This window comes from Durio zibethinus, chromosome 1 (assembly GCF_047325235.1).
Source record: "Durio zibethinus cultivar Kanyao isolate XHJ-2024 chromosome 1, ASM4732523v1, whole genome shotgun sequence".
Lineage (NCBI taxonomy): Eukaryota > Viridiplantae > Streptophyta > Magnoliopsida > Malvales > Malvaceae > Durio > Durio zibethinus.
Window position 1 is genome coordinate 24,339,464 of NC_143162.1, and position 24,205 is coordinate 24,363,668.

Genomic DNA, 24,205 nt, shown 5'->3' on the forward strand with positions numbered 1-24,205 from the left:
AGCTATAAAAATGGCATCGGCACGCAGAAATATAAAGATGTGTCTAAACCCACCTACCACCCTATCGATCCACGGCTTGCGCATCCCGTCTCTCTGGCCGGCGTAGCACCTGCCCGCCCGCCCGCTCGTTTCGTCGGTTGGCCTAGGCATATGGAGTTCATTCCCAGTCTAAGATTGGACCGAACCGAAGGTTGCAGTAGGAGGATCGGTAGCACATAGAGGGGGACCTAGCCGATCCTTGGCTTGCGTATCCCGCCCCTCTGGCCGGCTGAGCGCCCTCACACTCGTTTCGTGGGTTGACTTAGGCATACGGAGTTCATTCCCAGTCTAAAATCAGACCGGACAGAGGGTTACGGCAGCACATGCTGGGCTCGGGGATGTGCTGGTGCCGTATTTTTCTTCGTCGGGCACCATCGTCAGAGCATCACCAGAGAACCTAACCGACGACATTGGGGTTCCGACGATCGGGGGGCCGGGGGGTGTGCGCACATGATGTGCGATGGGTGCTGGTACTTGGCCCTTATATCGGGCCCCTATCCCTCATCAAACCTCGAGAACTCACACCCCCTTAAAGAGCATTTGAGATTTTACAAGTTTGCTGTCAGTAGCCATTAAAATGTCTAAAATGGGGACACTTTTTTCAAATGGTCACAAAATCTTGTACACTTTGAGCTTTTAGCTGAATTTTTTTGTGCATGCCAAAAAAAATACAAGGATCATGTCTACCAAGTATGGGGCCAAAACGCCTTCTAAAAAAAATTTAAAAAATCCCGAACCGTAAAAAGTTTTAAAAATCGTGAAAAATAAAAACTGAGTCGTCTTGCCATGAAACTTCACGTGGAGGCTTAAGGGACCGTTGTATGAATTTTCAAGCCATGAAAATGACATTTGCATGCAGAAATATGAAAATATGCCTAAACCCACCTACCACCCTACTGATCCAGGGCTTGCGCATCCCGTCTCTCTGGTCGGTGTAGTGCCCTCTCGCCCGCTTGTTTCGTCGGTTGGCTTAGGCATACGGAGTTCATTCCCAGTCTAAGATCAGACCAGACCGAGGGTTACGGCAGTAGGATCAGCAGCACGTAGAGGGGGACCCGGTCGACCCCTGGCTTGCCCATCCTGCCCCTCTAGCCGACTGAGCGCTCGCACGCTCGTTTCGTGGGTTGACTTAGGCATACGGAGTTCATTCCCAGTCTAAGCATATGGAGTTCATTCCCAGTCTAAGATCAGATCAGACCGAGGGTTGCGGTAGCACATGCTGGGCTCGAGCATGTGCTGTGCCGCATTTTTCTTCATCGGGCCACCATAGTCGAAATATCATCGAAGAACCTGACCGACGGCATTGAGGTTCCGGTGATCGGGGGGGCCGAGGGGTGTGCGCACATGATGTGCGATGGGTGCTGGTACTTGGCCCTTTTATTGGCCCCCTATCCCTCATCAAACCTCGAAAACTCACACCCCCTTAAAGAGCATTTGAGATTTTATAGGTTTGCTGCCAGTAGCCATTAAAGTGTCTGAAATGGGGACACTTTTTTCAAATGGTCACAAAATCTTGTACACTTCGAGTTTTTAGCTGAATTTTTTTTAATACCAACAAAAATACAAGGATCACGTCTGACAAGTTTGGGGCAAAACTCCTTCCGAAAAAATTTTAAAAATCCCGAACCGCAAAAAGTTTTAAAAATCATGAAAAATAAAAAACAAGTCGTCTTGCCATGAAACTTCAGGTGAACGCTTAAGGGACCATTGTATGAATTTGCAAGCCATAAAAATGGCATTGGCACGTAGAAATATGAAGATGTTCCTAAACCCACCTACCACCCTATCGATCCACGGCTTGCGCATCCCGTCTCTCTGGCCGACGTAGTGCCCACCCGCCTGCCCGCGCGCTCATTTCGTCGATTGGCTTAGGCATACGAAGTCCATTCCCAGTCTAAGATCAGATCAGACCAAGGGTTGTGGTAGTAGGATTGACAGCATGTAGAGGGGGACCTAGTCGATCCCCGGCTTGTGCATCCCGCCCCTCTGGCCGACTGAGCACCCGCACGCTCGTTTCGTGGGTTGACTTAGGCATACAGAGTTCAGTCCCAGTCTAAGCATAGGGAGTTCATTCCCAGTCTAAGATCAGACCGGACCCAGGGTTGCAGCAGCACATACTGGGCTCGGACATGTGCTGGTGTCACATTTTTCTTCGTTGGGCCACGATCGCCGGAGCATCACCGGAGAACCTGACCGGCGGCATTAGGGTTCCGACGATCGGGGGTTTCGGGGGGGTGTGCGCACATGATGTGCGGTGGGTGCTGGTACTTGGCCATTATATTGGCCCCCTATCCCTCTTCAAAATTCGAGAACTCACACCCCCTTAAAGAGCATTTGAGATTTTACAGGTTTGTTGTTAGTAGCCATTAAAGTGTCTGAAATGGGGATACTTTTTTCAAATTGTCACAGAATCTTGTACAAATCAAGTTTTTAGCTAAATTTTTTTTTGCATGCCAAAAAAAATACAAGGATCACGTCTACCAAGTTTGGGGCCAAAAGTCCTTCCGAAAAAATTTTAAAAAATCTTGAACCGTAAAAGGTTTTAAAAATCGTGAAAAATAAAAAACGTATCGTCTTGCCAGGAAACTTCAGGTGAAGGCTTAGGGGACCATTGTATGAATTTACAAGCCATAAAAATGGCATTGGCACACAAAAATATGAAGATGTCCCTAAACCCACCTGCCACCCTATCGATCCACGGCTTGCGCATCTCATCCCTCTAGCCGACGTAGTGCCCGCCCGCCCGCTCATTTCATTGGTTGGCTTAGGCATACGGAGTTATTTCCCAATCTAAGATTGGACTGGATCGAGGGTTGCGGTAGCAGGATCAGCAGCACGCAGATGGGGACCCGACTGATCCCCGGCTTACGCATCCCGCCCCTCTGGCCTGCTGAGTGCCCGCACGCTTGTTTCGTGGCTTGACTTTGGCATACGGAGTTCATTCCCAGTCTAAGCATACGGAGTTAATTCCCAATCTAAGATCGGACCGGACCGAGGGTTGCGGTAGCACATGCCGGGCTCGCGCATGTGCTGGTGCCATATTTTTCTTCGCCGGGGCACCATCGTCGGACGGCATTGGGGTTCCAGCGATCAGGCGGGTCGGGGGGTGTGGGCACATGATGTGCGATGGGTGCTGGTACTTGGCCCTTATATTGGTCCCCTATCCCTCATCAAACCTCGAGAACTCACACCCCCTTAAAGAGCATTTGAGATTTTACAGGTTTGCTGCCAGTAGCCATTAAAGTGTCTGAAATGGGGACACTTTTTTCAAATGGTCACAAAATCTTGTACACTTTGAGTTTTTAGCTGAATTTTTTTATGCATACCAACAAAAATAGAAGTATCACGTCTCCCATGTTTGGGGCCAAAACGCCTTCCAAAAAAATTTAAAAAAATCCCGAACCGTAAAAAGTTTCAAAAATAGTGAAAAATAGAAAACGAGTCATCTTGCCATGAAACTTCACGTAAAGGCTTAAGGGACCATTGTATGAATTTACAAGCAATAAAAATGGATTTGGCATGCAAAAATATGAAGATGTACCTAAACCAACCTACCACCCTATCGATCCACGGCTTGCGCATCTTGTCTCTCTGGCTGGTGTAGTGCCCGCCCGCCCGCTCGTTTCGTTGGTTGCCTTAGGCATACAGAGTTCATTCCAAGTCTAAGATTAGACAAGATTGAGGGTTGCAGCAGTGGGATCGGCAGCACGTAGAACGGGACCCGATTGATCCCCGGCTTAAGCATCCCGCCCCTCTTGCAGCTGAGCGCCTGCACGCTTATTTCATGGGTTGACTTAGGCATACGGAGTTCATTCCCAGTCTAAGCATACAGAGTTCATTTCCAGTCTACGATCGGACCAGATCGATGGTTGCGGTAGTAGATTCTGGGCTCAGGCATGTGCTGGTGCCGCATTTTTCTTCGTCGGGGCACCATCATCGGAGCATCACTGGAGAACCTGACCGACGGCATTAGGGTTCCAACGATAGGGGGGCTGGGGGTGTGCGCACATGATGTGCAATGGGTGCTGGTACTTGGCACTTATATTGGCCCCCTATCCCTCATCAAACCTCAAGAACTCACACCCCCTTAAAGAGCATTTGAGATTTTATAGGTTTGCTGCCAGTAGCCATTAAAGTGTTTGAAATGGGGACCCTTTTTTCAAATGGTCACAAAATCTTGTACACTTCAAGTTTTTAGCTGAATTTTTTTTTGCATGCCAAAAAAAATACAAGGATCACGTCTACCAAGCTTGGCGCCAAAACTCTTTCTGAAAAAATTTTAAAAAATCCCAAACCATAAAAAGTTTTAAAAATCGTGAAAAATAGAAAATGAGTCGTCTTGCCATGAAACTTCAGGTGAAGGCTTAAAGGACCATTGTATGAATTTACAAGCCATAAAAATGGCATTGGCACACAGAAATATGAAGATGTCCCTAAACCCACCTACCACCCTATCGATCCACGACTTGCGCATCTCGTCTCTCTAGCCGACGTAGTGCCCACCCGCCCGCCCACTCGTTTCATCGGTTGGCTTAGGCATACGGAGTTAATTCCCAGTCTAAGATCAGATTGGATCGAGGGTTGTGGCAGCAGGATCGGTAACACACAGAGAGGGACTCGACCGATCCCCGACTTACACATCCCGCCCCTCTGGCCGGCTGAGCTCCCGTACGCTCGTTTCGTGGGTTTACTTAGGCATACGGAGTTCCTTCCCAGTCTAAGCATATGGAGTTAATTCCCAGTCTAAGATCAAACTGGACCGAGGGTTGCGGTAGCACATGCTGGGCTCGGGCATGTGCTGGTGCCGTATTTTTCTTCGTTGGGGCACCATCGTCGGACGGCATTGGGGTTCCAGCGATCGAGGTGGTCGGGGGGGTGTGCACACATGATGTGCGATGGGTGCTGGTACTTGGCCCTTATATTGGCCCCCTATCCCTCATCAAACCTTGAGAACACACACCCCCTTAAAGAGTATTTGAAATTTTACAGGTTTGCTGCCAGTAGCCATTAAAGTGTCTGAAATGGGGACACTTTTTTCAAATGGTCACAAAATCTTGTACACTTCGAGTTTTTAGCTGATTTTTTTTATGCACGCCAACAAAAATACAAGAATCACATCTACCAAGTTTGGGGCCAAAACTCCTTCCGAAAAATTTTCAAAAATCTCGAACCATAAAAGTTTCAGAAATCGTGAAGAATAGAGAACAAGTCGTCTTGCCATGAAACTTCACGTGAAGGCTTAAGGGACCATTTTATGAATTTACAAGCCATAAAAATGGCATTGGCATGCAGAAATATGAAGATCTACCTAGACCCACCTACCACCCTCTCGATCCATGGCTTACGCATCCCGTCTCTCTGGCCGACGTAGTACCCGCCCGTCCGCCCACCTGCTCATTTTGTTAGTTGGCTTAGGCATACGGAGTTCATCCGTAGTCTAAGATTGGATAGGACTGAGGGTTGCGGTAGCAAGATCAGCAGTATGCAGAGGGGCACCCGACCAATCCTCGATTTACGTATTCTGCCCCTCTGGCCAGCTGAGCGCCCGCCTGTTGTCGCAACCCTCAATCTGGTTCAATCTTAGACTGGGAATGAACTCCGTATGCCTAAGCCAACCGATGAAATAAGCGGGCGGGCACTATGCCGACCAAAGAGACTGGATGCGCAAGCTGTGGATCGATAGGGTGGTAGGTGGGTTTGGGCACATCTTCCTCTTTCTATGTGCCAGTGCCATTTTTATGGCTTGTAAATTCATACAATGGTCCCTTAAGCCTTCACATGAAGTTTCATGGCAAGACGACTCATTTTTTATTTTTCATGATTTTTGAAACATTTTACGGTTCAGGATTTTTAAAACTTTTTTTGGAATGATTTTTGGCCCAAACTTGGCTATGATCCTTGTATTTTTGTTGGCATGCACAAAAAAATTCAGCTAAAAACTCAAAGTGTCCAAGATTTTGTGACCATTTGAAAAAATGTCCCTATTCCAGACACTTTAATGGCTACTGGCAGCAAACCTGTAAAATCTCAAGTGCTCTTTAAGGGGGTGTGAGTTCTCGAGGTTTCATGAGGGATAGGGGGCCAATATAAGGGCCAAGTACCAGCACGCATCGCACATCATGAGCGCACAACGCCCCTCGACCCCCCAATCGCCAGAATCCCAATGCCGTCGGTCAGGTTCTCCGGTGATGCTCCGGTGATGGTGCCCCATCAAAGAAAAATGTGGCACCAGCACTTGCCTGAGCCTAGCATGTGCTGGCACAACCCTTGGTCCGGTCCGATCTTAGATGGGAATGAACTCCGTATGCTAAGACTGGGAATGAACTCCGTATGCCTAAGTCAACCCACGAAACGAGCGTGCGGGCGCTCATCCAGCCAAAACGACAGGATGCGCAAGCCGGGGACTGGCAGGGTCCCCCTCTGCTTGCTGTCGCAACCCTCGATCCAGTCCGATCTTAGACTAAGAATGAACTCCGTATGCCTAAGCCAATCGACAAAATGAGCGGGCTGGCGGGTGGGCACTACGCTGGCTAGAGAAATGAGATGCACAAGCCGTGGATCGATAGGGTGGTAGGTGGATTTAGGCACATTTTCATATTTCTGCCCGTGCCCAGCATGTGCTGCCGCAACCCTCAATCCAGTTCGATCTTAGATCGGGAATGAACTCCGTATGCTTAGACTGGGAATGAATTTCGTATGCCTAAGTCAACCCATGAAACGAGCGTGAGGGTACTCAGTCGGCCAGAAGGGTAGGATGCGTAAACCGAGGATCGGCTGAGTCCCTCTCTACATGCTGCCGATCCTGCTGCCACAGCCCTCTGTCCGGTTTGATCTTAGACTGGGAATCAACTCCGTATGCCTAAGCCAACCGACGAAACGAGTAGGCGGGCAGGCGGGCACTACGCCAGCCAGAGAGATCGGACGCATAAGCCATGGATTGATAGGGTGGTAGGTGGGTTTAGGCACATCTTCATAGTTCTATGTGCCAATGCCATTTTTATGGCTCGTAAATTAATACAATGGTCCCTTAAGCCTTCACGTGAATCTGCATGGCAAGACGACTCGTTTTCTATTTTTCATGATTTTTCAAATTTTTAAGGTTTGAGATTTTTTTAAATTTTTTTAGATGGATTTTTGGCCCCAAACTTGGTAGACGTGATCATTGTATTTTTGTTGGCATGCACAAAAAAATTCAGCTAAAAACTCAAAGTGTACAAGATTTTGTGACCATTTGAAAAAAGTGTCACCATTTCAGACACTTTAATGGCAACTGGCAGCAAACCTGTAAAATCTCAAACGCTCTTTAAGGGGGTGTGAGTTCTCAAGGTTTGATGAGGGATAGAGGGCCAATATAAGGGCTAAGTGCCATCACCCATCGTACACCATGTGCGCACACCCACCCGGCCCCCCGATCGACGGAACCTCAATGTCGCCGGTCAGGTTCTCCGACGATGGTGCCCCGGTGAAAAAAAATACAGCACCAGCACATGTTCGAGCCCAGCATGTGCTACCGCAAACCTCGATCCGGTCTGATCTTAGACTGGGAATGAACTTCGTATGCTTAGATTGGGAATGAACTCCGTATGCCTAAGTCAACCCACGAAATGAGTGTGCGGGCACTCAGTCGGCCAGAGGGACAGGATGCGTAAGCCGGGGATCGACCGGGTCCCCCTCTCTGTGCTGCCGATGTTGCTGCTGCAACCCTCGGTCCGGTCTGATCTTAGACTGGTAATGAACTTCGTACGCCTAAGCCAACCGACGGAACGAGTGGGCAGTCGGGCGGGCAGGCGGGCACTATGCCAGCCAGAGAGATGGGATGCACAAGCCATGGATCGATAGGGTTGTAGGTGGGTTTAGGCACGTCTTCATATTTCTACGTGCCAATGCCATTTTTATGGCTTGTAAATTCGTACAATGGTCCCTTAAGCCTTCACGTGAAGTTTCATGGCAAGACGACTCGTTTTCTATTTTTCATGATTTTTGAAACTTTTTACGGTTCGGGATTTTTTAAAATTTTTTTGGAAGGAGTTTTGCCCCAAACTTGGTAGATGTGATCCTTCTATTTTTGTTGGGATGCACAAAACAATTCAGCTAAAAAATTGAAGTGTACAAGTTTTTGTGACCATTTGAAAAAAATGTCCCCATTTCAGACACTTTAATGGCTACTGGCAGCAAACCTGTAAAATCTCAAATGCTCTTTAAGGGGGTGTGATTTCTCAAGGCTTGATGAGGGATAGGGGGCCAATATAAGGTCCTAGTACCAGCACCCATCCCAAATCATGTGTGCACACCCCCCCGGCCCCCTGATCGTCAGAACCCCTATGCCGCCGGTCAGGTTCTCCGATGATGGTGCCCCGATGAAGAAAAATACAGCACCAACACATGCCCGAGCACAGCATGTGCTGCCGCAACCCTCGGTTTGATCCGATCTTCTTCTGGGAATGAATTTCGTATGCTTAGACTGGGAATGAACTCTGTATGCCTAAGTCAACTCACGAAACGAGCGCGCGGGGGCTCAGTCGGCCAGAGGGGCGGGATGCAGAAGCCGGGGATCGGCCAGGTCCCACTCTGCGTGCTGCCAATCCTGCCGCCACAACCCCCAGTCTGGTCCTATCTTAGACTGGGAATGAACTCCGTATGCCTAAGCCAACCGACGAAACAAGCGGGCGGGCGGGCGGGCGGGCGGGCACTACGCCGACCGGAGAGACGGGATGTGCAAGCTGTGGATCGATAGGGTGGTAGGTGGGTTTAGGCACATCTCCATATTTCTGCATTCCATTGCCATTTTTATGGCTTGTAAAGTCATACAATGGTCCCTTAAGCCTTCACGTGAAGTTTCATGGCAAGATGACTCGTTTTTTATTTTTCACGATTTTCAAAACTTTTTACGGTTTGGGATTTTTGAAAATTTTTTTGGAAGGCGTTTTGGCCCCAAACTTGGTAGACGTGATCCCTGTATTTTTGTTGGTATGCACAAAAAAATTCAGCTAAAAACTCGAAGTGTACAAGATTTTGTGACCATTTGAAAAAAGTGTCCCCATTTTAGACACTTTAATGGCTACTGGCAGCAAACCTGTAAAATCTCAAATGCTCTTTAAGGGGGTGTGAGTTCTCAAGATTTTATGGGGGATAGGGGGCCCATAAAAGGGCCGAGTACCAGTACCCATCGCACATCATGTGTGCACACCCCCCTCGGCCCCCCTGATCGTCAAAACCCCAATGCCGTCGGTCAGGTTCTCCGACGATGGTGCCCCGGCGAAGAAAAATGCGGCACCAGTACATCGTCGAGCCCAACATGTGCTACCACAACCCTCAGTCCTATCCAATCTTAGTCTGGGAATGAACTCCGTATGCTTAGACTGGGAATGAACTCCGTATGCCTAAGTCAACCCACGGAACAAGCGCGCGGGCGCTCAGCCGCCAGAGGGGCAGGATGCGCAAGTCGAGGATCGACCAGGTCCCCCTCTGCATCCTGCCGATCCTGCTGCCGCAACACTCGGTCTGGTCCTATCTTAGACTGGGAATGAACTCCGTATGCCTAAACCAACCGATGAAACGAGCGAACGGGCGGCCGGGCACTACGCCGGCCAGAGAGACAGGATGCACAAGCTGTGGATCGATAGGGTGGTAGGTCAGTTTAGGCACATCTCTATATTTCTGCATGCCATTGCCATTTTTATGGCTTGTAAACTCATACAATGGTCCCTTAAGCCTTCACATGAAGTTTCGTGGCAAGAAGACTCGTTTTCTATTTTTCACGATTTTCAAAAATTTTAGCTGTTCAGGATTTTTGAAAATTTTTTTGGAAGGAGTTTTGGCCCCAAATTTAGTAGACGTGATGCCTGTATTTTTTTTGGTATGCACAAAAAAATTCAGCTAAAAACTCGAAGTGTACAAGATTTTGTGACCATTTGAAAAAAGTGTCCCCATTTCAAAAACTTTAATGGCTACTGGCAGTAAACCTATAAAATCTCAAATGCTCTTTAAGGGGGTGTGAGTTCTCGAGGTTTGATGAGGGATAGGGGGCCAATATAAGGGCCAAGTACCAGCACCCATTGCACATCATGTGCGCACACCCCCCGTCCCCCCGATCGCCAAAACCCCAATGCCACCGGTCAGGTTCTCCGACGATGCTCTGGTGATGGTGCCCCGATGAAGAAAAATGTGGCACTAGCACATGCCCGAGCCTAGCATGTGCTGTCGCAACCCTCGATCCAGTCCGATCTTAGACTGGGAATGAACTCCTTATGCTTAGACTGGGAATGAATTCCGTATGCCTAACTCAACCCACAAAACGAGTGTGCAGGCGCTCACCCGGCCAGAGGGGCGGGATGCACAAGCTGAGGATCGGTCGGGTCCCTTTCTGGGTGCTGCCGATCCTGTTGCCACAACCCTCAGTCTGGTCCAATCTTAGACTGGGAATGAACTCTGTATGCCTAAGCCAATCGACGAAACGAGCGGGCGGGCGGGCACTACACCGGCCAGAGAGACGGGATGCGCAAGCCGTGGATCAGTGGGGTGGTAGGTGGGTTTAGGCACATCTTGATATTTCTGCATGCCAATGCCATTTTTATGACTTGTAAATTCAAACAATGGTCCCTTAAGCCTTCACGTGAAGTTTCATGGCAAGACGACTCTTTTTCTTTTTTTCATGATTTTCGAAAGTTTTTGCAGTTTGGGATTTTTTAAAATTTTTTCGAAAGAAGTTTTGGCCCCAAACTTGGTAGACATGATCCTTGTATTTTTGTTGGCATGCACAAAAACAATCAGCTAAAAACTTAAAGTGTACAAGATTTTGTGACCATTTGAAAAAAGTGTCTGATCTTAGACTGGGAATGAAAAAAGTCAACACACGAAACGAGCGTGCGGGCGCTCAGCTGGCTAGAGGGGCGGGATGCGTAAGCTGAGGATCGGTCGAGTCCCCCTCTACTTACTGCCGATCCTGCTGCCATGACCCTCGGTCCGGTCTGATCTTAGATTGGAAATGAGTTCGTATGCCCAAGGCAACCGATGAAATGAGCGGGAGGGCGGACGGGCGGGCACTATGCCGGCCAGAGAGATGGGATGCGCAAGCCGTGGATCGATAGGGTGGTAGGTGGGTCTAGGCACATCTTCATATTTCTGTGTGGCAATGCCATTTTTATGGCTTGTAAATTCATACAACGATTCCTTAAGCCTTCACATGAAGTTTCATGGCAAGACGACTCGTTTTCTATTTTTCATGATTTTTGAAACATTTTGATGTTCGGGATTTTTTAAAATTTTTTCGGAAAAAGTTTTGGCACCAAACTTGGTAGATGTGATCCTTGTATTTTTGTTGGCATACACAAAAAAATTCAGCTAAAAACTCGAAGTGTACAAGATTTTGAGACCATTTGAAAAAAGTGTCCCCATTTCAGACACTTTAATAGCTACTGGCAGCAAACCTGTAAAATCTCAAATGCTCTTTAATTGGGTATGAGTTCTCGAGGTTTGATGAGGGATAGGGGGCCAATATAAGGGCCAAGTACCAGCACCCATCGCACATCATGTGCGCACACCCCCCCCGGCCCCCCCGACGTCGGAACCCCATTGCTGCCGGTCAGGTTCTCCGGCGATGCTCCGACGATTGTGCCCCGATGAAGAAAAATGTGGCACCAGCACATGCCCGCCCCGCATGTGCTGCTGCAACCCTCGGTCCGGTCTAATCTTAGACTAGGAATGAACTCCGTATGCTTAGACTAGGAATGAACTCCGTATGCCAAAGTCAACCCACGAAACGAGCGTGCGGGCGCTCAACCGGCCAGAGGGGCGGGATGCGCAAGCCAGGGATCGACCAGGTCCCCTTCTGTGTGCTGTCGATCCTATTGCCATAACCCTCGACCCAGTCTGATCTTAGACTGGGAATGAACTCCGTATGCCTAAGCCAACCGACGAAACAAGCAGGCGGGCAGGCGGGCGCGCACTACGTCGGCCAGAGAGATGGGATGCGCATGCCGTGGATCGATAGGGTGGTAGGTGGGTTTAGGCACATCTTCATATTTCTACATGCCAATGCCATATAAGGGCCAATATAAGGGCCAAGTACCAGCACCCATCGCACATCATATGCGTACACCCCCCCGGGCCCCCGATCGCCGGAACCCCAATGCCACCGATCAAGTTCTCCAGTAATGCTCCGGTGATGGTGCCCTAGCGAAGAAAAATGTAGCACCAGCACATGCCCGAGCCCAGCAAGTGCTGTCGCAACCCTCAGTCTAGTCCGATCTTAGCCTGGGAATGAACTTCGTATGCCTAAGCCAACCCACAAAACAAGCATGCGGGCGCTCAGTCGGCCAGAGGGGTGGGATGCGCAAACCAGGGATCGACCGAGTCCCCCTCTGCGTGCTGCCGATCCTGCTACCGCAACCCTCAGTCTGGTCTGATCTTAGACTGGGAATGAACTCTGTATGTCTAAGCCAACCGACGAAACGAGCGGGCGAGTGGGCACTACGTCAGCCAGAGAGACGGAATGCGCAAGCCGTGGATCGATAGCGTGGTAGGTGGGTTTAGGCACATCATCATATTTCTGCGTGCCAATGCCATTTTTATGGTTTGTAAATTCATACAATGGTCCCTTAAGCCTTCACGTGAAGTTTCATGGCAAGACGACTCGTTTTCTATTTTTCACGATTTTTAAAACTTTTTGTGGTTCGGGATTTTTTAAAATTGTTTCGGAAGGATTTTTGGCCCCAAACTTGGTAGACGTGTTCCTTGTATTTTTGTTGGCATGCCCAAAAAAATTCAGCTAAAAACACGAAGTGTACAAGATTTTGTGACCATTTGAAAAAAGTGTCCCCATTTCAGACACTTTAATGGCTACTAGCAGCAAACCTATAAAATCTCAAATGCTCTTTAAGGAGGTGTGAGTTCTCAAGGCTTGATGAGGGATAGGGGGCCAATATAAGGGCCAAGTACCAGCACCCATCACACATCATGTGTGCACACCCCCCGGCCCCCCCGATCATCGAAACCCCAATGCCGTCGGTCAGGTTCTCCTACGATACTCCGGCGATGGTAACCCGCCGAAGAAAAATGCAGCACCAGCACATGCCCGAGCCCAGCATGTGCTGTCGCAACCCTCCATCCAGTCCGATCTTCGACTGGGAATGAACTCCGTATGCCTAAGCCAACAGACCAAACGAGCGGGCAGGCGGGCGGGTACTACGTCGGCCAGAGAGACGTGATGCGCAATCCGTGGATCGATAGGGTGGTAGGTAGGTTTAGGCATATCTCCATATTTCTGCATGCCAATGCCATTTTTATTGCTTGTAAATTCATACAATGGTCATTTAAGCCTTCACGTGAAGTTTCATGGCAAGACGACTCGTCTTCTATTTTGCATGATTTTTGAAACTCTTTGTGGTTCAAGATTTTTTTAAATTTTTTCAAATGGAGTTTTGGCCCCAAACTTGATAGACATGATCCTTGTATTTTTCTTGGCATGCACAAAAAAATTCAGCTAAAAACTCGAAGTGTACAAGATTTTGTGACCATTTAAAGAAAATGTCCCCATTTCAGACACTTTAATGGCTACTGGCAGCAAACCTATAAAATCTCAAATGCTCTTTAAGGGGGTGTGAGTTCTCGAGGTTTGATGAGGGATAGGGGGTCGATATAAGGGCCAAGTACCAGCACCCATCGCACATCATGTGCCCCCACCCCTCGGCACCCCCGATCATCGGAACCCCAATGCCGTCAGTCAGGTTCTCCGACGATGCTCCGATGATGGAGCCCCAGCGAAGAAAAATGTGGCACCAGCACATGCCCGAGCCCAGTATGTGCTGCTGTAACCCTCGGCCTGGTCCAATCTTAGACTGGGAATAAACTTTTTGTGGTTCAGGATTTTTTAAAATTGTTTCGGAAGGAGTTTTGGCCCCAAACTTGGTAGACGTGTTCCTTGTATTTTTGTTGGCATGCACAAAAAAATTCAGCTAAAAACACGAAGTGTACAAGATTTTGTGACCATTTGAAAAAAGTGTCCCCATTTCAGACACTTTAATGGCTACTGGCAGCAAACCTATAAAATCTCAAATGCTCTTTAAGGAGGTGTGAGTTCTCGAGGTTTGATGAGGGATAGGGAGCCAATATAAGGCCCAAGTACCAGCACCCGTCACACATGATGTGCGCACACCCCCCTGGCCCCGCCGATCGTTGGAACCCTAATGCCGCTGGTCAGGTTCTCCGGCGATGCTCCGACGATGGTGCCCCGACGAAGAAAAATGCAAAACCAGCACATGCCCGAGCCCAGCATGTGCTGTCGTAACCCTCGGTCCGATCTGATCTTAGACTGGGAATGAACTCCATATGCTTAGACTGGGAATGAACTCCATATGCCTAAGCCAACTGACGAAACGAGCAGGCGGGCAGGCGGGCGGGCGAGCACTGTGTCGGCCTGAGAGACGGGATGCGCAAGCCATGAATCGATAGGGTGGTAGGTGGGTTTAGGCACATCTTCATATTTCTGCATGCCAATGCCATTTTTATCGCTTGTAAATTCATACAATGGACCCTTAAGCCTTTACGTGAAGTTTCATGGCAAGACGACTCGTTTTCTATTTTTCTGATTTTTGAAACTTTTTGCGGTCTGGGATTTTTTAAAATTTATTCAGAAGGCATTTTGGCCCCAAACTTGGTAGACGTGATCCTTGTATTTTTGGTGGCACGCACAAAAAAATTCAGCTAAAAACTCGAAGTGTACAAGATTTTGTGACCATTTGAAGAAAGTGTCCCCATTTCAGACACTTTAATGGCTACTGGCAGCAAACCTGTAAAATCTCAAATGCTCTTTAAGGGGGTGTGAGTTCTCGAGGTTTGATGAGGGATAGGGGGTCGATATAAGGGCCAAGTACCAGCACCCATCGCACATCATGTGCCCCCACCCCTCGGCAACCCCGATCGTCGGAACCCCAATGCCGTCAGTCAGGTTCTCCGACGATGCTCCGATGATGGAGCCCCAGCGAAGAAAAATGTGGCACCAGCACATGCCCGAGCCCAGTATGTGCTGCTGTAACCCTCGGTCTGGTCCAATCTTAGACTAGGAATGAACTTCGTATGCTTAGACTGGGAATGAACTTCGTATGCCTAAGTCAACCCATGAAACAAGCGTGCGGGCGCTCAGCCCGCCAGAGGGCCGGGATGCGCAAACCAGGGGTCACGTGGGTCCCCCTCTACGTGCTGTCGATCCTGTTGCCACAACCCTCAGTCCAGTCTGATCTTAGACTGGGAATGAACTCCGTATGCCTAAGCCAACCGACAAAACGAGCGGGCGGGCGGGCACTACGTCAGCTAGAGAGACGGGATATGCAAGTCATGGATCGATAGGGTGGTAGGTGGGTTTAGGCACATCTTCATAGTTTTTCGTCCCAATGCCATTTTTATGGCTTGTAAATTCATACAATGGTCCCTTAAGCCTTCACGTGAAGTTTCATGGCAAGACGACTCGTTTTCTATTTTTCACAATTTTTGAAACTATTTGCGGTTCGGGATTTTTAAAATTTTTTTGGAAGGAGTTTTGGCCCCAAACTTTGTAGACGTGATCCTTGTATTTTTGTTGGCATGCATAAAAAAATTTAGCTAAAAACTCGAAGTGTACGAGATTTTGTGACCATTTGAAAAAAGTGTCCCCATTTTAGACACTTTAATGGCTACTGGCAGCAAACCTGTAAAATCTCAATAAGGGGGTGTGAGTTCTCGAGGTTTGATGAGGGATAGGGGCCCAATATAAGGGCCAAGTACCAGCACCCATCGCACATCATGTGTGCATACCCCCCCGGGCCCCCCGATCGTAGGAACCCCAATGCCGCCGATCAGGTTCTCCGGCGTTGCTCTGACGATGGTGCCCCGACGAAGAAAAATGCGACAACAGCACATGCCCGAGCCAAGCATGTGCTGTCGCAACCCTCGGTCCGATCCGATCTTAGACTGGGAATGAACTCCGTATGCTTAGACTGGGAATGAACTTTGTATGCCTCAGTCAACCCATTAAACGAGCGTGCGGGGGCTCAGCCGGCCAGAGGGGCAGGATGTGCAAGCTGGGGATCGGTCGGGTCCCCCTCTGTGTCCTACCGATCCTACTGTAGCAACCCTCCATCTAGTCTAACCTTAGACTAGCAATGAACTCCGTATACCTAAGCCAACCAATGAAACGAGCGGGCGGGCGGGCACTACGCCGGCCAGAGAGACGGCATGCGTAAGCTGTGGATCGATGGGGTGATAGGTGGGTTTAGGCAAATCTTCATATTTCTATGTGCCAATGCCATTTTTATGGCTTGTAAATTCATACAATGGTCCCTTAAGCCTTCACGTGAAGTTTCATGGCAAGACGACTCGTTTTCTATTTTTCATGATTTTTGAAACTTTTTACGGTTCGAGATTTTTTAAAATTTTTTCGGAAGGAGTTTTGGCCGCAAACTTGGTCGACGTGATCTTTGTATTTTTTTTGATATGCACAAAAACATTCAGCTAAAAAATCAAAGTGTACAAGATTTTGTGACCATTTGAAAAAACTGTCCCCATTTCAAACACTTTAATGGCTACTGGCAGCAAACCTGTAAAATCTCAAATGCTCTTTAAGGGGGTGTGAGTTCTCAAGGATTGATGAGGGATAAAGGGCCAATATAAGGGCTAAGTACCAGCACCCATCGCACATCATGTGCGTAAACCCCCCCGGCCCCCCCGATCGTTGGAACCCCAATGCCGTCAGTCAGGTTCTCCGGCGATGCTCCAACGATGGTGCCCAGACGAAGAAAAATGTGGCACCAGCACATGACCGAGCCTAGCATGTGCTGCAACCCTCGGTCCAATCTGATCTTAGACTGGGAATGAACTTCGTATGCTTAGACTGGGAATGAACACCGTATGCCTACGTCAACCCACGAAACGAGCGTGCGGGGGCTCAGCCGGCCAGAGGGGGGGATGCGCAAGCTGGGGATCGGTCAGGTCCTCCTCTGTGTGCTGCCAATCCTGCTGCAGCAACCCTCCATCCAGTCTAAACTTAGACTAGGAGTGAACTCCGTATGCCTAAGCCAACCAACGAAATGAGCGGCCAGGCGGGCACTACGCCGGCCAGAGAGATAGGGTGTGAGTTCTCGAGGTTTGATGAGGGATAGGGGGCCAATATAAGGGCCAAGTACCAGCACCCATCACACATCATGTGCGCACACCCCCCCGACCCCCCTGATCTCCAGAACCCCAATGTCGCTAGTCAGGTTCTCCGGCGATGCTCCGATGATGGTGCCCCGGTGAAGAAAAATGTGGCACCAGCACATGCTCGAGCTCAGCATGTGCTGCCGCAACCCTCGGTCCGGTCTGATCTTAAACTAGGAATGAACTCTGTATGTTTAGACAGGGAATGAACTCTGTATGCCTAAGTCAACCCATGAAACGAGTGTACGGGTGCTCAACCGGCCAGAGGGGCGGGATGCGCAAGCCGGGGATCGGTCGGGTCCCCCTCTACGTGCTACCGATCCTGTTACCATAACCCTCGGTCTTGTCTAATCTTAGACTTGGAATGAACTTCGTATGCCTAAGCCAACTGACGAAACGAGCGGACGGGCGGGCGGGCACTACGCCGGCCAGAGAGACGGGATGCGCAAGTTGGGGATCGATAGGGTGGTAGGTTGGTTTAGGCATATCTTCATATTTCTGCATGCCAATGCCATTTTTATGGCTTGTAAATTCATACAATGGTCCCTTAAGCCTTCACGTGAAGCTTCATGGCAACATGACTCGTTTTCTATTTTTTACGATTTTCAAAACTTTTTATGGTTCGAGATTTTTTAAAATTTTCTCGAAAGGATTTTTACCCCCAAACTTGGTACATGTGATCCTTGTATTTTTGTTGGCAGGCACAAAAAAATTCAGCTAAAAACTCAAAGTGTACAAGATTTTGTCACCATTTGAAAAAAGTGTCCCCATTTTAGACACTTTAGTGGCTGCTGGCAGCATACCTATAAAATCTCAAATGCTCTTTAAGGGGGTGTGAGTTCTCGAGGTTTGATGAGGCATAGGGGCCAATATAAGGGCCAAGTACCGGCACCCATTGCACATCATGTGCGAACCTCCCCCCGCTTGGCCCCCTCGATCATCAGAACCCCAATGCCATCGGTCAGGTTCTCCGGTGATGCTCCGACGATGGTGCCCCGATAAAGAAAAATATGGCACCAGCACATGCCCGAGCCCAGCATGTGCTGCCGCAACCCTCGGTCCGGTCCGATCTTAGACTGGGGATGAACTCCGTATGCCTAAGTCAACCCACGAAACAAGCATGCAGGTGCTCAGCCGACTAGAGGGGCAGGATGCACAAGCCAGGGATCGACCGGGTCGCCCTCTGTGTGCTGCTGATCCTGCTGCCACAACCCTCAATCCGGTCTGATCTTAGACTGGAAATGAACTCTGTATGCCTAAGCCAACCGACGAAACGAGCGGGTGGGCGGACGGGCACTACGTCGACTTGAGATACAGGATGCGCAAGCCATAGATCGATGGGGTGGTAGGTGGGTTTAGGCACATCTTCATATTTCTATGTGCCAATGCCATTTTTATGGCTTGTAAATTCATACAATGGTCCCTTAAGCCTTCACGTGAAGCTTCATGGCAACACGACTCATTTTCTATTTTTTAAGATTTCCAAAACTTTTTACAGTTCGAGATTTTTTAAAATTTTCTCGAAAGGATTTTTTCCCCCAAACTTGGTACACGTGATCCTTGTATTTTTGTTGGCAGGCACAAAAATATTCAGCTAAAAACTCAAAGTGTACAAGATTTTGTCACCATTTGGAAAAAGTGTCCCCATTTCAGACACTTTAATGGCTAGTGGCAGCAAACCTGTAAAATCTCAAATGCTCTTTAAGGGGGTGTGAGTTGTCGAGGCTTGATGAGGGATAGGGGGCCAATATAAGGGCCAAGTACCAGCACTCATCGCACATCATGTACACACACCCCCTGGCCCCCCTGATCGTCGGAACCCCAATACCGCCGGTCAGGTTCTCCGGTGATGCTTTGGCGATAGTGCCCCGGGGAAGAAAAATACGGCACCAGCACATGCCCGAGCCCAACATGTGCTGCTGCAACCCTTGGTTCAATCCGATCTTAGATTGGGAATGAACTCCGTATGCTTAGACTGGGAATGAACTCCGTATGCCGAAATCAACCCACGAAATAAGTGTACGGGCGCTTAGCCAGCCAGAAGCACGGGATGCGCAAGCCGGGGATCAGTTGGGTCCCCCTCTACGTGCTGTCGATCCTGCTGCCGTAACCCTCAGTTCGGTCTGATCTTAGACTGGGAATGAACTCCGTATGCTTAAACTGGGAATGAACTCTGTATGCCTAACTTAACCCACGAAACGAGCGTGCGGGCGCTCAGCCAGCCAGAAGGGCGGGATGCGCAAGCCAGGGATCGACCGGGTCCCCCTCTACGTGCTGCCGATCCTGCTGCCACAACCCTCAATCTGGTCTGATGTTAGACTGGGAATGAACTCCGCATACCTAAGCCAACTAACGAAACGAGTTGGCGGGCGGGCACTACGTCGGCCAGAGAGACGGGATGCGCAAGCCGTGGATCAATAGGGTGGTAGGTGGGTTTAGGCACATCTTCATATTTCTACATGCCAATACCATTTTTATGCCTTATAAATCCATACAATGGTCCCTTAAGCCTTCACGTGAAGTTTCATGGCAAGACGACTCGTTTTCTATTTTTCATGATTTTTGAAACTTTTTACGGTTCAAGATTTTTTAAAATTTTTTCGGAAGGAGTTCTGGCCCCAAACTTCGAAGACGTGATCCATGTATTTTTGTTGGCATGCACAAAAAAATTCAGCTAAAAACTCAAAGTGTGCAAGATTTTGTAACCATTTAAAAAAAGTGTCCCCATTTCAGACACTTTAATGGCTACTGGCAGCAAACTTGTAAAATCTCAAATGCTCTTTAAGGGGGTGTGAGTTCTCGAGGTTTGATGAGGGATAGGGGGCCAATATAAGGGCCAAGTATCAGCACCCATCGCACATCATGTGTGCACACCCCCCGGCCCCCCCGATCACCGGAACCACAATGTCGTCGGTCAGGTTCTCCGGCGATGGTGCCCCGGCGAAGAAAAATGTGGCACCAGCACATGCCCAAGCCCTGGATGTGCTGTCGCAACCCTTGGTCCGGTCCGATCTTAGACTGGGAATGAACTTCATATGCTTAGACTGGGAATGAACTCCGTATGCCTAAGTCAACACACGAAAAGAGCGTGCGGGCGCTCAGTCGGCCGAGGGGCGGGATGCGCAAGCCGGGGATCGATCGGGTCCCCCTCAGCATGCTGCCGATCCTGCTGCTGCAACCCTTGGTCTGGTCTGATCTTAGACTGGGAATGAACTCCGTATGCCTAAGCCAACCAACGAAAGGAGCGGGTGGACGGGCTGGCGGGCACTGCGCCGGCCAGAGAGGCGTGATGCGCAAGCCATGGATCGATAGGGTGGTAGGTGGGATGAGGCACATATTGATATTTCTACGTGCCAATAACATTTTTATGGCTTGTAAATTCATACAATGGTCCCTTAAGCCTTCATGTGATGTTTATGGCAAGACGACTCGTTTTATATTTTTCATGATTTTGAAACTTTTTACGGTTTGGGATTTTTTAAAATTTTTTCGGAAGGAGTTTTGGCCCTGACTTGGTAGACGTGATCCTTGTATTTTTGTTGGCATGCACAAAATAATTAAGCTAAAAACTCGAAGTGTACAAGATTTTGTGACCATTTGAATAAAATGTCCCCATTTTAGACACTTTAATGGCTATTGGTAACAAACCTATAAAATCTCAAATCCTCTTTAAGGGGGAGTGAGTTCTCAAGGTTTGATGAGGGATAGGGGGTCAATATAAGGGCCAAGTACCAGCAACCATCGCACATCATGTGTGCACACCCCCCGGCCCCCCAATCGTTGGAACCTCAATGCCGTCGGTACCCCAATGCATCCGATCAGGTTTTTCGGTATTGCTCCGACGATGGTGCCCCGGCAAAGAAAAATGTGCCACCAGCACATGCCCGAGCCCAGCATGTGCTACCACAACCCTCGGTCCGGTCTGATCTTAGACTGGGAATGACATTTTTATGGCTTGTAAATTCATACAATGGTCCCTTAAGCCTTCACGTGACGTTTCATGGCAAGACGACTCATTTTATATTTTTCACGATTTTTGAAACTTTTTACGGTTTGGGATTTTTTAAAATTTTTTCAGAAGGAGTTTTGGCCCCAAACTTGGTAGACGTGATCCATGAATTTTTGTTGGCATGCACAAAAAAATTTAGCTAAAAACCCGAAGTGAACAAGATTTTGTGACCATTTGAAAAAGGTGTCCCCATTTCAGACACATTAATGGCTACTGGTAGCAAACCTCTAAAATCTCAAATGCTCTTTAAGGGGGTGTGAGTTCTTGAGGTTTGATGAGGGATAGGGGGCCAATATAAGGGCCAAGTACCAGCACCCATCGCACATCATGTGCGCACTCCCCCTGGCCCGCCCGATCGCCGGAACCCTAATGCCGCCGGTCAAGTTCTCCGACGATGGTGGCCCGGTAAAGAAAAATACGGCACCAGCACATGCTCGAGCCCAACATGTGCTGCCGCAACCCTCGGTCCGGTCCAATCTTAGGCTGGGAATGAACTCCGTATGCTTAGACTGGGAATGAACTCCGTATGCCTAAGTCAACACACGAAAAGAGCGTGCGGGCGCTCAGTCGGCCAGAGGGGTGGGAGCGAGTCCCCCTCAGCGTGCTGTCGATCTTGCTACTGCAACCCTTGGTTCGATTCGATCTTAGACTGGGAATGAACTCCGTATGCCTAAGCCAACCAACGAAAGGAGCGGGTGGGCGGGCTAGCGGGGACTACGTCGACCAGAGAGGCGGGATGCACAAGCCGTGGATCGATAGGGTGGTAGGTGGGTTTAGGCACATCTTCATATTTCTACGTGCCAATGACATTTTTATGGCTTGTAAATTCATACAATTGTCCCTTAAGCCTTCACGTGAAGTTTCATGGGAAGACGACTCGTTTTCTATTTTTCACAATTTTTGAAACTTTTTATGGTTCGTGATTTTTTAAAATTTTTTAGAAGGAGTTTTGGCCCTGAACTTGGTAGACGTGATCCTTGTATTTTTTTTGGCATGCATAAAAAAATTCAGCTAAAAACTCGAAGTGTACAAGATTTTGTGACCATTTGAATAAAATGTCCCCATTTCATACACTTTAATGGCTATTGGCAGCAAACCTGTAAAATCTCAATTGCTCTTTAAGGGGGTGTGAGTTCTCGAGGTTTGATGAGGGATAGGGGGCCAATATATGGGCCAAGTACCAGCACCCATCACACATCATGTGCGCACACCCCCCCGGCCCCCCCCGATCGTCGGTACCCCAATGCATCCAGTCAGGTTCTCCGACAATGCTCCGATGATGGTGCCTCGGTGAAGAAAAATGTGCCACCAGCACATGCCCGAGCCTAGCATGTGCTGCCGTAACCCTCGATCCGGTCCGATCTTAGACTGGGAATGAACTCCCTATGCTTAGACTGGGAATGAACTCCGTATGCCTAAGTCAACTCACGAAACGAGCGTGCGGGCGCTCAGCCGGCCAGAGGGGTGGGATGCACAAGCTGGGGATCGGTCGGGTCCCCCTCTGTGTGCTGCCAATCCTACTGCTACAACCCTTGGTCCGGTCTGATCTTAAAGTGGGAATGAACTCCGTATGCCTAAGCCAACCGACGAAACGAACAGGTGGGCAGGCGGGCGGGCACTACGCCGACCAAAGACACGGGATGCGCAAGCCGTGGATCGATAGGGTGGTAGGTGGGTTTAGGCACATCTTCATATTTCTACGTGCCAATGCCATTTTTATGGCTTGTAAATTCATACAATGGTCCCTTAAGCTTTCACATGAAGTTTCATGGCAAGACTACTCGTTTTCTATTTTTCATGATTTTTGAAACTTTTTGTGGTTCGGGATTTTTTAAAATTTTTTCGAAAGGCGTTTTGGCCCCAAACTTGGTAGACGTGATCCTTGTATTTTTGTTGGCATGCACAAAAAAATTCAGCTAAAAACTCAAAGTATACAAGATTTTGTGACCATTTGAAAAAAGTGTCCCCATTTTGGACACTTTAATGGCTACTGGCAGCAAACCTGTAAAATCTCAAATGCTCTTTAAGGGGTTGTGAGTTCTTGAGGTTTGATGAGGGATAGGGGGCCAATATTGGGGCCAAGTGCCAGCACCCATCACACATCATGTGCGCACACCCCACCCGGCCCCCCCGATCGTCGGAACCCCAATGCCGTCGGTACCCCAATGCATCCATTCAAGTTCTCCGGTGATGCTCCGGTGATGGTGCCCCGACGAAGAAAAATGTGCCACCAACACATGCCCGAGCCCAGCATGTGCTACTGCAACCGTCGGTCCGGTCCGATCTTAGACTGGGAATGAACTCCATATGCTTAGACTGGGAATGAACTTTGTATGCCTAAGTGAACCCATGAAACGAGCGTGCACCCTGGGGATTGATCGGGTCCCCCTCTGTGTGCTGGCGATCCTGTTGCCACAACCATCAGTCCGATCCAATCTTAGACTGGGAATGAACTCTGTATTCCTAAGCCAACCAACAAAATGAGCGGGCGGGCGGGCCGGTGGACGGGCAGGCACTACGTCGGCCAGAGAGACGGGATGCACAAGCCGTGGATCGATAGGGTGGTAGGTGGGTTTAGGCACATCTTCATATTTCTACATGCCAATGCCATTTTTATGGCTTGTAAATTCATACAATGGTCCCTTAAGCCTTCACATGAAGTTTCATGGCAAAACGACTCATTCTGAATTTTTCACGATTTTTGAAACTTTTTACGGTTTGGGATTTTTTAAAATTTTTTCGGAAGGAGTTTTGGCCCCAAACTTGGTAGACGTGGTCCTTGTATTTTTGTTGGCATGCACAAAAAAATTCAGCTAAAAACTCTAAGTGTACAAGATTTTGTGACCATTTGAAAAAAACGTCCCCATTTAAGACACTTTAATGGCTACTGGCAGTAAACTTGTAAAATCTCAAATGCTCTTTAAGGGGGTGTGAGTTCTCGAGGTTTGATGAGGGATAGGGGGCCAATATAAGGGCCAAGTACCAGCACCC